The sequence below is a fragment of the Equus przewalskii genome, chromosome 3 (genome assembly GCF_037783145.1).
Source record: "Equus przewalskii isolate Varuska chromosome 3, EquPr2, whole genome shotgun sequence".
NCBI classification, from domain to species: domain Eukaryota; kingdom Metazoa; phylum Chordata; class Mammalia; order Perissodactyla; family Equidae; genus Equus; species Equus przewalskii.
This window is the reverse complement of record NC_091833.1, coordinates 88,267,719-88,282,310: the sequence shown is the minus strand read 5'-3', so window position 1 is coordinate 88,282,310 and position 14,592 is coordinate 88,267,719. Positions and strand designations below refer to the sequence as shown.

The 14,592-nt window shown below is 40.5% G+C and overlaps 1 protein-coding gene across 4 annotated transcripts in view; it reads left to right on the top strand.

The window, feature by feature from the left end:
* FAM114A1 (family with sequence similarity 114 member A1) overlaps positions 1-14,592 on the top strand; it is a 75,749-nt gene that overhangs the window by 23,036 nt on the left and 38,121 nt on the right. The window lies entirely within an intron of this gene.

Here is a 14,592-nt window from a genome sequence, read left to right as displayed (position 1 = left end):
TGTTCTCTGCTTAGTGGCTTACCAGGCCAAAATCAAGGTGTCAACTAGCCCCATTGTCATCTGACATTCAGGGTCATCTTTCAAGGTTATTCAAGTTATTGGCAGGATTCAATTCTTTACAGCTGTAGGGCTGACACCCCTGTTTTCTTGCTGGTTATTGGCCAGGGGTCACTCTCAGCTCCTAGAGGCTGCCCTCAGGTCCTTCTTCAAAGCCAACAGGATAATCTCTCCCAAGCTTCAAATCTGTCCCTTTAGGAAGAGCTTAGTCCCTTTTAAAGCCTCACCTGATTCGTTCAGGCCCATCCAGGATGATATCCCTTTTGATTAATTCAAATTCAACTGATCAGAGAACTTAACTCCATCTGAAAAGTCCCTTCACCTTTAGCATATAACGTAACCTAATCATGGTAATGAAATCTCATCTATTCACAATCCTGCCCACACTCACAGGGGAGGGGATTACACAAGGTGTGTACACCAGGGGGCGAGATCCTGGGTGCAGTCTCTCAATACTGCCTGCCACACTTCCCTTTTCTATTTGAAATCCTCATCAGTTACACCACCAATTCCAGAAATTTTGCATTTTTTATGGCTCTGGCTACATATTGGAATTTTGAAAAGCGTTTGAATGTTGGCATTTTTCTCTTGTTTGCACACCCGCAATGGCCAAAGGGCACAAAAGGGAGATGGAAGAGATTTTGAAATGTTCATGCTCATTTTAAGAATCCCTTTGGACAAATTGGATCTATATTTTGAAAAGTAGACACTAACTGTTCATCACCACTGGTCATCACAACCCCAGTGAATTTAATAGCCATATAACTGAATGTCATCCCTAAGTTGCTTCTAAGGCATATTTTGGAGATTTCTGGTCAAGACATGCTGTGACTTTACATAGTAATAGTAGCTAAAATAATAGCAATGTATGTTAAATATACATAAAACTAGATAAGTATCTTTGTGATAGAAAACTAAAACTTATAGCATAAGGGGAGGCTGAAGCCATGGGATGGGTTCCAAGGCTGGAAACAGGTGGTGGTGGTAGTTGGGAGCTTGACTCCCAAAAGATAATAGGGATCACAAGTGTCCTGCAAATGGAGAGGTGCCATAACCGGGCTCACAGCCTGAAACAAAGGGTCGAATAGGGTTCAACCATCTGTGAACAGAGGCTTTAAAAAGTTTTGGGTGCCATCCTGGATGGTGGTCTACATTGAGCTGCTACCTTGGGATTGGGAGAGGCAAGCTAGGCACACCTTCCGTTCTGTACAGGCATAATAGCCACCCAGGGCTTTAAGAACATTAACAGTTTATTATCACAGGGCAAGGGAATTAGTGGAAAACAGAGCACTCACAGCAGTAGACGAGCTTTTGAAGGTTTATAACTTGCCTGTCGAAAGTGGAGAAAGAGAATCACCACGTATTCCATTGCAGTTGATGCCCATTCAGAAACCTCATGCTGCCTCCAGGGTAATTCCAATTGTAGACAGGAGTGCAAAACACATAGTCTGTAACAAAACACAGAGCTGTCAACTTAGCACTGGAAATAGAAGTACTTCTTACAGTTGTTGAAAAACTGCAGTCCCAGTAGTTAGAACTGTTTAGAGTTGACAGGAGGATAATTGGAGAATGGAAACATTTGGAAGGTGGTTCTCTCTTGAAAGAGCCCTGTACCAGGAGTCATAAGACCTGAGACCTAGTCCTGACTGCTACTAATTTGTGATCACGAAGGACTGTCACCAACCAGCTACACCATGCACTTAACCTTTCTGAGACTCAGCTTCCTTATTTGGAAAAGTATGGTGGGGGAACTTGAAAAATTCTAAGATTCCTTCCAACTTCCGGAATATGATGCTTCCATAGTCTGTGGCTATATATAGAAGGAGAAAAATATTTGTAAACACATGCTAAGTGGAAAAATACAGAAAATTGATTGACTTTTTGCTACTCTGTATTTTAATATTTTGTCTTTTGCCTCGCTACTTTGACCCCAGGTTTAAGGGAAACTGAGAAAAAGCAACCTTTCCAAGACTTATATAAAATCAAACATTTCTCAGCCAACAATTATTTTTGGAAAGGCCATAACTCCTGTATTAGTTTCATCCACAGCTATACTATCCTCACATTCTAAGAAGACTTGATCACCTGTCACACATGCCTTTGGACAAGTTCATAAAATGCAATAAAAATGATTATTATTTAAGATCCAGGCAGAAACCAGAGTGGGAAAGGACAATGTAAAAAAAAAGAAAGTTATTTTGATGATACTTTCAAAATGATGTTATGAGAACCAGATGTGATTTCCCACCAGCCCTGACTTATTCCTAGCATATATTGCTAAGTGATAAACCGATAACTGAAATGAACGTCGATGGTGCCGAAACATATACAAATATACCAAGGTAAAAATTCTATAGTAAAATAGAGCAGTTTATTGCTAGATACTACAAAAGGCTTAAGTGTTTATTTAAAATTCTAGTTTTGACAGTTTTATGAGTCTAAACACTTCGCACGAGAATACCTGAGGAGGGGGAGGCTCATCGGATCTGTGTATTCACCTTTTCAAAGTCATCCTTGTTACCTTTCCCCGTCCTCTGCCAAGTTACACACTTTCTTCCTTCTGCACATTTTAATGAAACCCTTCTGCTGGCACTGTCAGAAATAATGACAGTGTTTATTAGAGGGAATGGCAAACTTGTCAAAATGATACTACAATGAGAGCGCTTAACTGGGTGAATCACTGTCAATATCACATGGATTCATTCATTCACTCATTGCTGATGTGAAAACTCTCAAGGATCATCGATACAAAAGATAGCAGGATTAATGCTTGGAGTTTGTTCACAATCCTTTACGATCTATGAATAAGGCCCAGGGGTTAGTGAATTTCTGTTTTGCAGCTAGGCAAACACTATCAGTTCAGAAACACTGGTCAACTTTGAACCTAAAGAGAAGTGAGTATCTGATTACAGAATGGACGTCAACCCTCCTCATGGAGAGGGAAGACTTCTCCAAAAGGAACGCTGATTGCTTCCTCTTTTTGCTGCACTCAAGTTTGCTTTAGTTGAGCATGGCAACATCATCCATGTGTTTTTCTAAACAACTGCTCCTCACAATTTTTTATAATATCTTGAATTCATTGATAAAAGAGTCTGAAATGCAGTCAGTATTTTAAAATTGTTCTATGTCTCGAAAATTCACCCAAAGAAGAGTGTAAAATTGGTGCAACTTTCAGAAGAGTAATTAGCACCATCTATAAAATTTCAAATTCACGTACCTTCCAGCCCAGCAGTTCCACTGTTGATCCTTTGCAAAGAGTTCATTAATATATATGTACAAAGATGTCCATATAGAATTCACTCAGCAAACACATGCTGTGTCACGTGCTATTCAAGGCACTTGAGATAAAGCAGTGAGCTTATGAGACAAAGACTTGCCCTAGTAGAGGTTACGTGCTAGTGGAAGGAGACAGACAGTAGCCAATACGCATAATGAATAGGAAAATTACGTAGAGGCTAGAAAGTGGTAAGGCTATGAATAACATAAAGTGGGGTCAGGAGTACAGGTTAAGGTTTTAGTAAGGGTGGTGAGGGGTAGACCTTGGTGAGGTGACATTTGAGCAAAGACCTAAGGAGGTGAGGGAATTCACTAGGCATATATGAAAAACTTGAAGCAACTAAAGTATCCATCCATAGAGAACGTTAAAATGTGATATAGCCATTCAGTAGAGTAATACTATGCAACCATTAAGAAGAATGAGGTAATCAGTGTTCTAGATCAGATGCCCAGGAGAGAGACTGAGGCAGAGATTAGTGTGCTGGAGTTTTGCGGTGAAGGGCTCTCAGGAGCAAGCCAGACTTGCCAGACAGTGACGGATTGCGAAGCAGCGCTGGGCAAGGAAGAAGTTGAACTGCAATGCAGCTGCCTCAGAGACCTCGCCTATCCCACAGGGAGCTTGGGCTTTGGGGTGCCTCTTCAGAGATGTCCCCCATTAATGCACAGGGCCAGGCTTTTGTATCACCAACTCCTGCATTGCCCAGTCATTATAGTAGAGTCTTGGGGAAACTGACTCCCTTTGGTGAAGGGCACTTCGGAGGGACGCATTCAGCTGAGAGCTGTCAGTAGACAACACTCCAAGCAGTGGGAGAATGAGCATGGTGCTCCCTGGGCAGCATACCAGCCTCCACCCGTGTCTGCGTGTGCTGAGACGTCCACTGCACTGTCGTGAAGTGGAAAAAGCCAGGTCCAGAACACTTAGATGTAGTAGATGCTTTTTTAAAATTTTTCCTGAAAGGAATCAAAAGAAACAAATTAAAGTTGTTCTTTTTAGCTGGAAATGGGGGAGTGGGAGCGGGAAGGAGGGCAGGACCACTTTAAGTCTTCTGAGAACTTTGAGCGTTCTTTTGGAAGTGTCTCTTATATCACAGCAAATATAATAAAATGCACCCACATCTGTCATTAAATATATAATTTATATATAATCATGTAAGAGTTGAATTTACTTGAAGTATAATTGATGAGTTGACCTAATATTACATTTTGAATACATAAAAGAAAATATTAATTTCTATTTTGCAAATTTTCTTTTTTATCTTTTAGAATCAATAATTTTTTTCAGGTCCTAAATATTTCCATAGGCCCTTATAAGCTCATAGACTCTATTGTCTATTATGTCAGTGGAAGCTGCCTAGGGAGAAAGAGTCTGGTCCACCTTTTCTGTTTCTCCACATTTTTTTTTTGGACCAAGATTAACCCTGAGCTAACTACTGCCAATCCTCCTCCTTTTTGCTGAGGAAGGCTGGCCCCTGAGCTAACATCCGTGCCCGTCTTCCTCTACTTTATATGTGGGATGCCTACCCCAGCATGGCGTGCCAAGCGGTACCATGTCTGCACCCGGGATCTGAACCGGTGAACCCCAGGCCACCGAGAAGCGGAACGTGCAAACTTAACTCCTGTGCCACCAGGCCAGCCTCTGTTTCTATACTCTTTGAATTTGCTAATATTATAAATATTATTATTTTAAAAATCAACCAGATCTATCAGGGAAGTGAGATTATGGGATTTTTTTTTTTAAAGATTCTTTTTTTGTGTGTGTGGAAGATTAGCCCTGAGCTAACCTGAGCTAACATCCACCACCAATCCTCCTCTTTTTTTTTGCTGAGGAAGATTGGCCCTGAGCTAACATCTGTGCCCATCTTCCTCTATTTTATATGTGAGACGCCTACCAAGATCCTTTTTTTTAAAATTTTTTTTGTTATTTTTTTAATTGCAGTAACATTGGATTATACCAATATATAGCTTTCAGATGTACATCATAATGTATTTTGAATTCTGTGTAGATTACATCATGTGCACCACCCAAAAACTAATTATAGTCCATCCCCTCACATGTGAGTCTAATCACCCCTTTTGCCTTCCCCCCTTCTCCTATGGTAACTGCCAATCCAATCTCCATTGCTTTGTGTGTGTTTGTCGTGGTTTTTATCTTCTAGTTATGAGTGAGATCATACAGTATTTGACTTTCTCCCTCTGACTTATTTCACTCAGCATAATACCCTCAAGGACCATCCATGTTGTCACAAATGGCTGGATTTCATCATTTCTTATGGCTGAGTGGTATTCTATTGAGTATGTATACCACATCTTCTTTATCCATTCACCTCTTTATGGGCACCTAGGTTGCTTCCAAGTCTTGGCTATTGTGTATACTGCTGCAATGAACATAGGGGTACTTGTATCTTTATGTATTTGTGTTTTCAAGTTCTTTGGATAAATACCCAGCAGTGGGATTGCTGGATCTTATGGTAGATCTATTCTTAATATTCTGAGGATACTCCATACTGCTTTCCATAGTGGCTGCACCAGTTTGCACTCCCACCAGCAGTGTATGAGGGTTCCCTTCTCTCCACATCCTCTCCAACACTTGTTGTTTTCTGTCTTGTTAATTATAGCCATTCTGAGTGGAGTGAGGTGATATCTCATTGTAGTTTTGATTTGCATTTCCCTGATAGCTATTGATGTTGAGCATCTTTTCATATGCCTGTTGGCCAGCTGTATGTCTTCTTTGGAGAGATCTCTGTTCATATCTTTTGCCCATTTTTTGATTGGGTTGTCGGTTTTCTTGGTGTTGAGCTGTATGAGTTCTTTGTATATTTTGGATATTAACCCCTTGTCTGATATGTGGTTTGCAAATATCTTCTCCCAATTGTTAGGTTGTCTTTTCGTTTTGTTGATGGTTTCCTTTGCTGTGCAGAAGACTTTTAGTTTGATGTAGTCCCATTTGTTCATTTTTTCTTTTGTTTCCCTTGCCCAGTCAGACATGGTACTTGAAAATATGCTGCTAAGACCGATGTCAAAGAGTGTACTGCCTATGTTTTCTTCTAGAAGTTTCATGGTTTCAGGTCTTACGTTCAAGTCTTTAATCCATTTTGAGTTGATTTTTGTGCATGGTGTAAGATAATGGTCTACTTTCATTCTTTTGCATGTGGCTGTCCAGTTTTCCCAACACCATTTATTGAAGAGACTCTCCTTTCTCCATCGTATGCTCTTGGCTCCCCTGTGGAATATTAGCTGTCCATAAATGTGTGGGTTTATTTCTGGGCTCTCAGTTCTTTTCCATTGATCTGTGTGTCTGTTTTTATGCCAGTACCATGCTGTTTTGGTTACTATAGCTTTGTAGTATATTTTGAAATCAGGGAGTGTGATACCTCCAGCTCTGTTCTTTTTTCTCAGGAATCCTTTGGCTATTCAGGGTCTTTTGTTGTTCCATATAAATTTTAGGGTTCTTTGTTCTATTTCTGTGAAAAATGTTGTTGGAACTTTGATAGGGATTGCATTGAATCTATAGATTGCTTTAGGAAGTATGAACATTTTAACGATGTTAATTCTTCCAATCCAAGAGCATGGAATATCTTTCCATTTCTTTGTTTCTTCTTCGATTTCTTTCAACAGTTTTATAGTTTTCAGTGTACAGATCTTTCACCTCTTTGGTTAAGTTTATTCCTAGGTATTTTATTCTTTTTGTTGCAACTGTAAATGGGATTGTATTCTTAATTTCTCTTTCTGCTACTTGGTTGTTAGTGTATAGACATGCAACCGATTTTTGTATGTTGATTTTGTATCCTGCCGCTTGACTGTATTCATTTATTGTTTCCATAAGGTTTTTAGTGGATTCTTTAGGGTTTTCTATATATAAAATCATGTCGTCTGCAAAGAGTGACAGTTTCACTTCTTCTTTTCCAATATGGATCCCTTTTATTTCTTTTTTTGCCTGATTGCTTCCAATATTATGTTAAGTAAGAGTGGTGACAGTGGGCATCCTTGTCTGGTTCCTGTTCTTAGAGAGATAGCTTTCAGTTTTTCTCTGTTGAGAATGATATTTGCTGTGAGTTTGTCATATATGGCCTTTATTATGTTGAGGTATTTTCCTTCTGTACCATTTTATTTAGAGTTTTTATCATAAATGGATGCTGTATCTTGTCAAATGCTTTCTCTGCATCTATTGAGATGATCCTGTGATTTTTATTATTCATTTTGTTAATGTGGTGTATCACGTTGATAGATTTGAGAATGCTGAACCATCCCTGCATCCCTGGAATGAAACTCACTTGGTCATGATGTATGATCTCTTTAATGTATTACTGTATTTGATCTGCTAGTACTTTGTTGAGGATTTTTGCATTGATGTTCATCAGTGATATTGGCCTGTAATTTTCTTTTTTTGTGTTGTCCTTGTCAGGTTTTGGTATTAGGATGATGTTGGCGTCATAGAAGGAGTTAGGAAGCCTCCCCTCCTCTTCAATTTTTTGTAAGAGTTTGAGAAGGGTAGGTATTAAGTCTTCTTTGAATGTTTGGTAGAATTCACCAGGGAAGCCATCTGGTCCTGGACTTTTATTTTTTGGGAGGTTTTTGATTGCTGTTTCAATGTCCTTACTGGTGATTGGTCTATTCAAGTTTTCTTCTTCTTCTTGGTCCAATTTTGGAAGGTTGTATGTTTCTAAGAATTTATCCATTTCTTCTACATTATCCAATTTGTTTGCATATAGCTTTTCATAGTATTCTCTTATTATCTTTTGTATTTCTGGGGTGTCCGTTGTAATCTCTCCTCTTTCACTTCTGATTTTATTTATTCGAGCCTTCGCTCTTTTTGTCTTGGTGAGTCTAGCTAAAGGTTTGTCAATTTTTTTAATCTTTTCAAAGAACCAGCTCTTGGTTTCATTAATTTTTTCTATTGTTGTTTTAGTCTCTATTTTGTTTATTTCTGCTCTGTTTTTATTATTTCCTTCCTTCTGCTGATTTTGGGCTTTGTTTGTTCTTCTTTTTCCAGTAACTTTAGATGCACTTTTAGATTGTTTATTTAGGATTTTCTTGTTTGTTGAGGTAGGCCTGAATTGCTATAAACTTCTCTCTTAGAACCGCTTTTGCTGTATCCCACAGATTTTGGCATGTTGTATTTTCATTTTCATTTGTCTCCAGGAATTTTTTAATTTCTCCTTTGATGTCTTCATTGAGCCGGTCATTGTTCAGTAGCATTTTGTTTAATCGCGACATTTTTGTGGTTTTTCTGGTTTTCTCCCTGTAGTTTATTTCTAGTTTCATACCATTGTGGTCAGAAAAGATGCATGGTATTGTTTCAGTCTTCTTAAATTTATTGAGACTTGTTTCGTGGCGTAATATGTGATCAGTCCTGGAGAATGTTCCATGTGCATTTGAAAAGAATGTGTATTCTGTGGGTTTTGGATGGAATGTTCTATATATACCTACTAAGTCCATCTGGTCTAAGGTGTCATTTAAGGCCAGTGTTTCCTTATTGATCTTCTGTTTGGATGATCTATCCATTGGTGTAAGTGGAGTGTTAAAGTCCCCTACTATTATTGTGTTACTGTCTATTTCTCCTTTTATACCTGTTAATAATTGCTTTATATATTTAGGAGCTCCTATGTTGGGTGCATAGATAATTGCAAGTGTTATATGCTCTTGTTGGATTATTCCCTTTATCATTATGTAGCGCCCTTCTTTGTGTCTTGTTACAGTTTTTGTTTTAAAGTCTATTTTGTCTGATAGAAGGATTATTACCACTGCTTTCTTTTCATTACTATATGAATGGAATATCTTTTTCCATCCTTTCACTTTCAGTTTGTGAGTGTCTTTAGGTCTGAAGTGTGTCTCTTGTATGCAGCATATACGTAGGTCTTGTTTTTTTATCCACTTGGCCACTCTGTGGCATTTGATTGGAGCATTTAGTCCATTGATGTTTAAATAGCTATTGATAAATATGTATTTATTGCCATTTTGTTACTTTTTTTCCTGGGTGTTTTAGTAGTTCTTCTCTGTTCCTTTCTTTTTCTCTTGCTCTCTTCCCTTGTGGTTTGATGGCTTGCACACTTCCCAAACCCCTGGAGCGTACCCTGACGCTGCACTGCAGAGGCCCCCACCTCTCCACCAATGCCCCCCACAGTTCACCTGGTCCTCACACAGGACCTGCGCTACAGAGGCAGACACACTCACCTGCCTGTAGAGGATCAAGGCACCTTGTCAATGCAGTCTGAAAAATAGCCTGAGGGCTTGCTATTGAATGGGGCCAGTCCCTAGGGCAGGCTACCTACCCTGGCTGAACTGGATAAAATCTGTGCTCTAGTGGGTGTGGCAGACCCCTGTGCTAACAGGCCAAGGGAAGAACCTCAATAGCACCCACCGGGGTCTGTGTCAGCACACCTGGACCAGGTCAGAACAATGGCCCCCACTAATGTCAGTCTCTGGAGAGGTCCCTCCTCTCACCAAGATGCCACCACAGCCCACCAGGTAAGTCTCATTTCACCAAAGGACTGTCAGCCTTCTCTCTGGTAATTTTAGGTTGCTGCACTGAGTGAGATTGTGCATGAGGCCTTTAAGACCCGGGTCTTTTCAGCTTTCAGCCGATAGCTTTTCTGGGGGTATCCTAGCTGCAGTTAATAGCCATTGAAGCCAGACAGTAAGACCCCCATCTCAGTTGGGCTGAGTCTGAAGTATGCTTATAGCAGTATCAGCCTCCGCTCCGGACCTCACTCCTCCAGGGAGGGCTGCATACCTTAGGGTGTCTCCCGCCTGGCCAGCTGAGAAGCTCTGTTGCTCTCAAACATGGGTTTTTTTCCTCTCCAGCAGGAATTTTTCTGCCTCCTCTGCCTTAGTCAGGACTGTCCCTTGTTGTGTGGGTTCTTTTTATCCAATCTTCAGTTCTCTATCCAGGTTAATTTTTCCAAAAATAGTTGTAATCTGGTTGTGTTCGTGGGAGGAGATGAATTCAGAGTCTGCTTACGCTGCCATCTTGGCAAGATCCCCAAGATTCTTTTTTATATATCCATTTTTTAAAAAGAAAAATAAAGAAAGAAAGAAAATGAAGAAGGAAAGGTTATGTTAAAAATTAAAGCAATCTAAAAGGGGGAACCCTCTGAGTGAGTTAGCTGGTGCCCCAGTTAGGAGTCCTTTACCATATGAGACAACTAGAAAGGACGGTAGAGCTACCTAATCATCCAGGGTGCTGCCCAGAACTGCTGTTGCTCCCCTAAGTTACCACTCCATCAGAGAGACCCTCCCACAAATGATTTTCATCTTTCAGAAAGAAGGGAGCCCTCCCTTCAATGGGATTTTGGTCTTGGTGGAACTCACAAGAAGAGGCTTGGTGAAATCACAGTGCTTTTTGAGAAAAAAATTAAACTGGAGGTATAAGATAGCACAGTGTCTTAGGATCTGTGCCCCACAGCACAGAGATGATCCTAAAAACATCAAGCTATGTCAACCCAAGGCATGGCTAGCAGGGGTAGGATTAGAGAAGGTTTCACTGCAGTGACCTTCCTTCACCTTGCTGTTTGGTCAAGGTAGGGTAAGTCAACCTAATTTTAGCATAAACCAGTCTTTTAAAAATGAGGAAGGTCCTGATCAAGGATTTGATTTCCAAGGAGTTATAGAAATGAGACTAAATTGACATTTAATCAACTATAAATCACATATAAAACTTTCTTAATATGACATAGTGATTGAGTGTGTGAGTTCTAGAGTCAGAAGGACTGGGCTTGAATCCTGCCTCTGCCACTTATTGGCTTTGGGACCTTGGGCAAGGGATTTCACATCACCAGGTCTCAGTTTCCTCAGTTGTGAAATGGGTATAATAATATCCCTTACTTCATAATGAGAAGATTATATGAGATAATTTACTGTACTAAAAACATTTAGTCCAGTGCCTGGGACATAGTAAGTGCTCAGTAAATGTGAAAGCCAGTACCAAGGCTTTCACGTATTTCTCTTCAGTGACCTTATAAAACCCTAGGAGATAGATGTTATAACCTTCCTTTCAGAGAAAACACAAGAGCAGAGACTCAGAGAGGTTAAGTAATTCGTCAAGATTGCACAGCTAATAAATAGTGGAACCAAAATTCCTTCAGAAGACTCCTGACTCCTAAGTTTAGAGTTTTCCACTAGAGTATATGTGATAAATTAAACACTAGCCAGGCCAGCCCCAGTGGCCTAGTGGTTAAGTTCAGCTCACTCCACTTCAGCGGTCTGGGTTTGATTCCCAGGCACAGACCTACACTGCTCTGTTAGAGGTCATTCTGTGCTGGTGGCCCACATACTAAAAAAATAGAAGAAGACTGGCATGGGTGTTAGCTCAGGGCGAATCTTCCTCAGCAAAGAAAATAAATAAACACCAGCCAGTCATTTAACATTTGTCTTAAAATGACGCAGTATCACAGCATTTATACAACATTCTTGTCTTTGTAATACTCACCTTCTTTTTACTGTACTAAGTCAAAAGTTAAAGGATATTCCATCTTTAGAACTATGGAATTTGGAGGAGTTTCACTTCTTTGAGGATGGTTAGGGTTCATCCTGACATGTGAAGGAATGAATCCGTGAACTATACCCTATAGTATTATTCATATTTGTTGTTTTTCTCTGTTATTGGTAGAACCCAGTCAATATCTCTGAGAATGAATCACTCCCACTCAAAAGGCAACAATGACCCCATTTTATTACTTCCTTATTCTGGGCACTAGATGTCACACTAAGTAAAGTTTTAAAAGTTATTCTTCAAAGTAGGGTGTGGCATAGAGTCTAAACCTTAGCTGTGGAAAACCATAGCTTTGTGTTTCTAGTAGAATGCAGTAAAGATGGACTTTCACTAACAAAAGAATTCACAAAAGAGAATTGTTAAGCAGAAAATATAACTGGAGAAACCTTAAGTATGTGCAATTCTTTGTATATCACTTATACCTCAGTAAAGCTATTAATGTGTGTGTGTGTGTGTGTGTGTGTGTGTGTGTGTGTGTGTAGTTGGAGTTGCAGCCTATTGTCATGTCTGTTAAACAGACACATCCCATTTATATGCACATAAAAATGGTATTTTCTTCCAGAAACAACGTAATTTTCCTAGAGGGAGCTTTTGCATACATGTCCGTGATCATTTGTGTTCTGAGATGGTGAGAGGCTGTTCTTCTCTGGGAAAAGAATCAGACATCCCTCAGCTGCAAGGGGTGTAGAAGGGGAAAGAGGAGATAATGACAGTGAGGTTCATTAAACCTTGAGTGGTCTCAGAGAAGGATGTGGAACCATCTTTCTCGTATGGCTTATGCAGAGTAGATGTGGCAGATGCCTCCCAGCCCTCTCAAACTCGTTTATTCCTTGATTGGAGCCCTCAGAAATCTAGATGAGGATCTTAGCTGAGATTTGGATGTACATTATTTCCTTTTGGAAAACATGTTTTTAAAAGATGGCAAGGAATATGGGCTCGGTGTATAAATAAGTTAGATGATTATATCCTAACTTAAATGTGTTACTGAAACTCCACTAAGTTTCCATCGAAATGCTTGGAATTCGTTGGAAGCGAGAGAGAATTAATTCAAGACTTAGCTTTTGCAGTTCCAGTGCATCTTTTTTTCCAAATAACTCAATAAAGAATCTGAACTGTGTCTAATGATCTGCACATGAATATGGACATATTTCTGTATGCAATTAGTGTTGTAAATGTTATAAATAATGTTTCTTAAGTTTCATTGTTTTCTAGATAGTGTATAATGACAGGTGATTCCCACTGGACATAATTAGCCTTATGTCTATTTGGTAAATATCAGTGCCCTGATTATGTTAAGATTGCTCTGATAAGAGGGGCCCTTCACCGGCTTGCTTCTACACACCCTGCCTCTGCACGTCCAGAAGCCCTGCGGGGCTGCCCAGGCTGCACGAGGAGAGGCGTCATAACAACGTTGGTCCTAGCAGCATCAGGACCAGCCACCTTGGCAAGTTCCTGCTCTGAGTTGGGAGAGTGCCACAGCCACGCCTGGGGGTGTTCTCCTTGAACTCCCGCAAGGAAGTCCTTTTACTTCACATGAGGAACCACAGGCTCAGAGAGGTTTAAACAGCAACAGCAGCGGAAACAAAAGGAAGTCTGAGGCTCTCAAAATCTTCACGGGTGTCTCATCCCACCGTCAGTCTTAAAGAAGGACATTTTCTGATCTACAGGAAGTGCAATGCAAGGGCGGCTTCCAGACTCACCCCCTGAGAACCCCCCCAAGAACCTCCAAGTCAGCACTAAATAAAACCAACACAGATGCCACCCACAGGGCCCCAGCGTGTGCTCCCCACTTCACCCTCAGCACGGATCCGGGAGATTGTACGGCTAACCCACTTTGCAGACAAGGAAACCAAAGTCAAAAAATTTACCTGAGGTCGCACTGAATGGGGTTTTTCTCCTCGTTTGAAGATTCCAGGCTGCATTTTCTTTTGCTTGTTTTCCAAAATAAAAGTCGTGACTTTGGAAAAAAAAAAAAAAACATTGCTCTGATAAGTAAAGTCACAACTGATAAAATACTACTATTTGGGTTTGGGATTCATCCATGTCTTTCTCTTATTTGGGAGATGGACAACTGGTAATTTTAACATGCCTTCTGCGACTAGGTGCTTCTCTTTGGCTCTCAATCCTGCCATGATGTGGGACTTTTTTCCCCACATATTAATATTGCTACTGCCTTTGGATTTAACAACCTGAAGCTGCCCAGGTCCCTAGTGAAATCTTTCATTTTCTCCCTGATTGCTAAGGGGGAGATGAGTACCATGAGGATGGCAGCTCATGCTATTTCTCCTTCAAGAACTCAAACAGCACTGAGGACCGTTAATTTATACTTTCAGTTTGGGAAATCTGAGAGAGGCTGTTATAGCTCATCATGGGGGCCTCTACGGAGAAAAAAAAACTCTCCAAAATAAAATGTAGGCAAGACTATTTCTCTATCAGGCCAAGGGTGGTCTCTCTGTGTTGGGGTGGAGGTGGGGGTGCAGGAATGAGAAGGTTGACTCTGTATTGAATACCCACTGTGCTGGGCTCTGGGGAGTATGGGTATTGTCCCCACTCAGATGGAGTAAAACCAGTGCCCTTCACCTGGCTGACCACTGTTGTAGCTTGTGTTTGGACTGTACTGCTTAAGACAACCGTCAGAGCTGTTGGATGCCCTTCCTGGTTTTCCCACTGACTTGTCTTTTGAGTTTGACACATCAGCTCCAGACTCTGCGCTCTGCATGCTAAAGGAATGACTAACTTTGAAAGAGTATGTTGAGGCTCGACTGATTTCA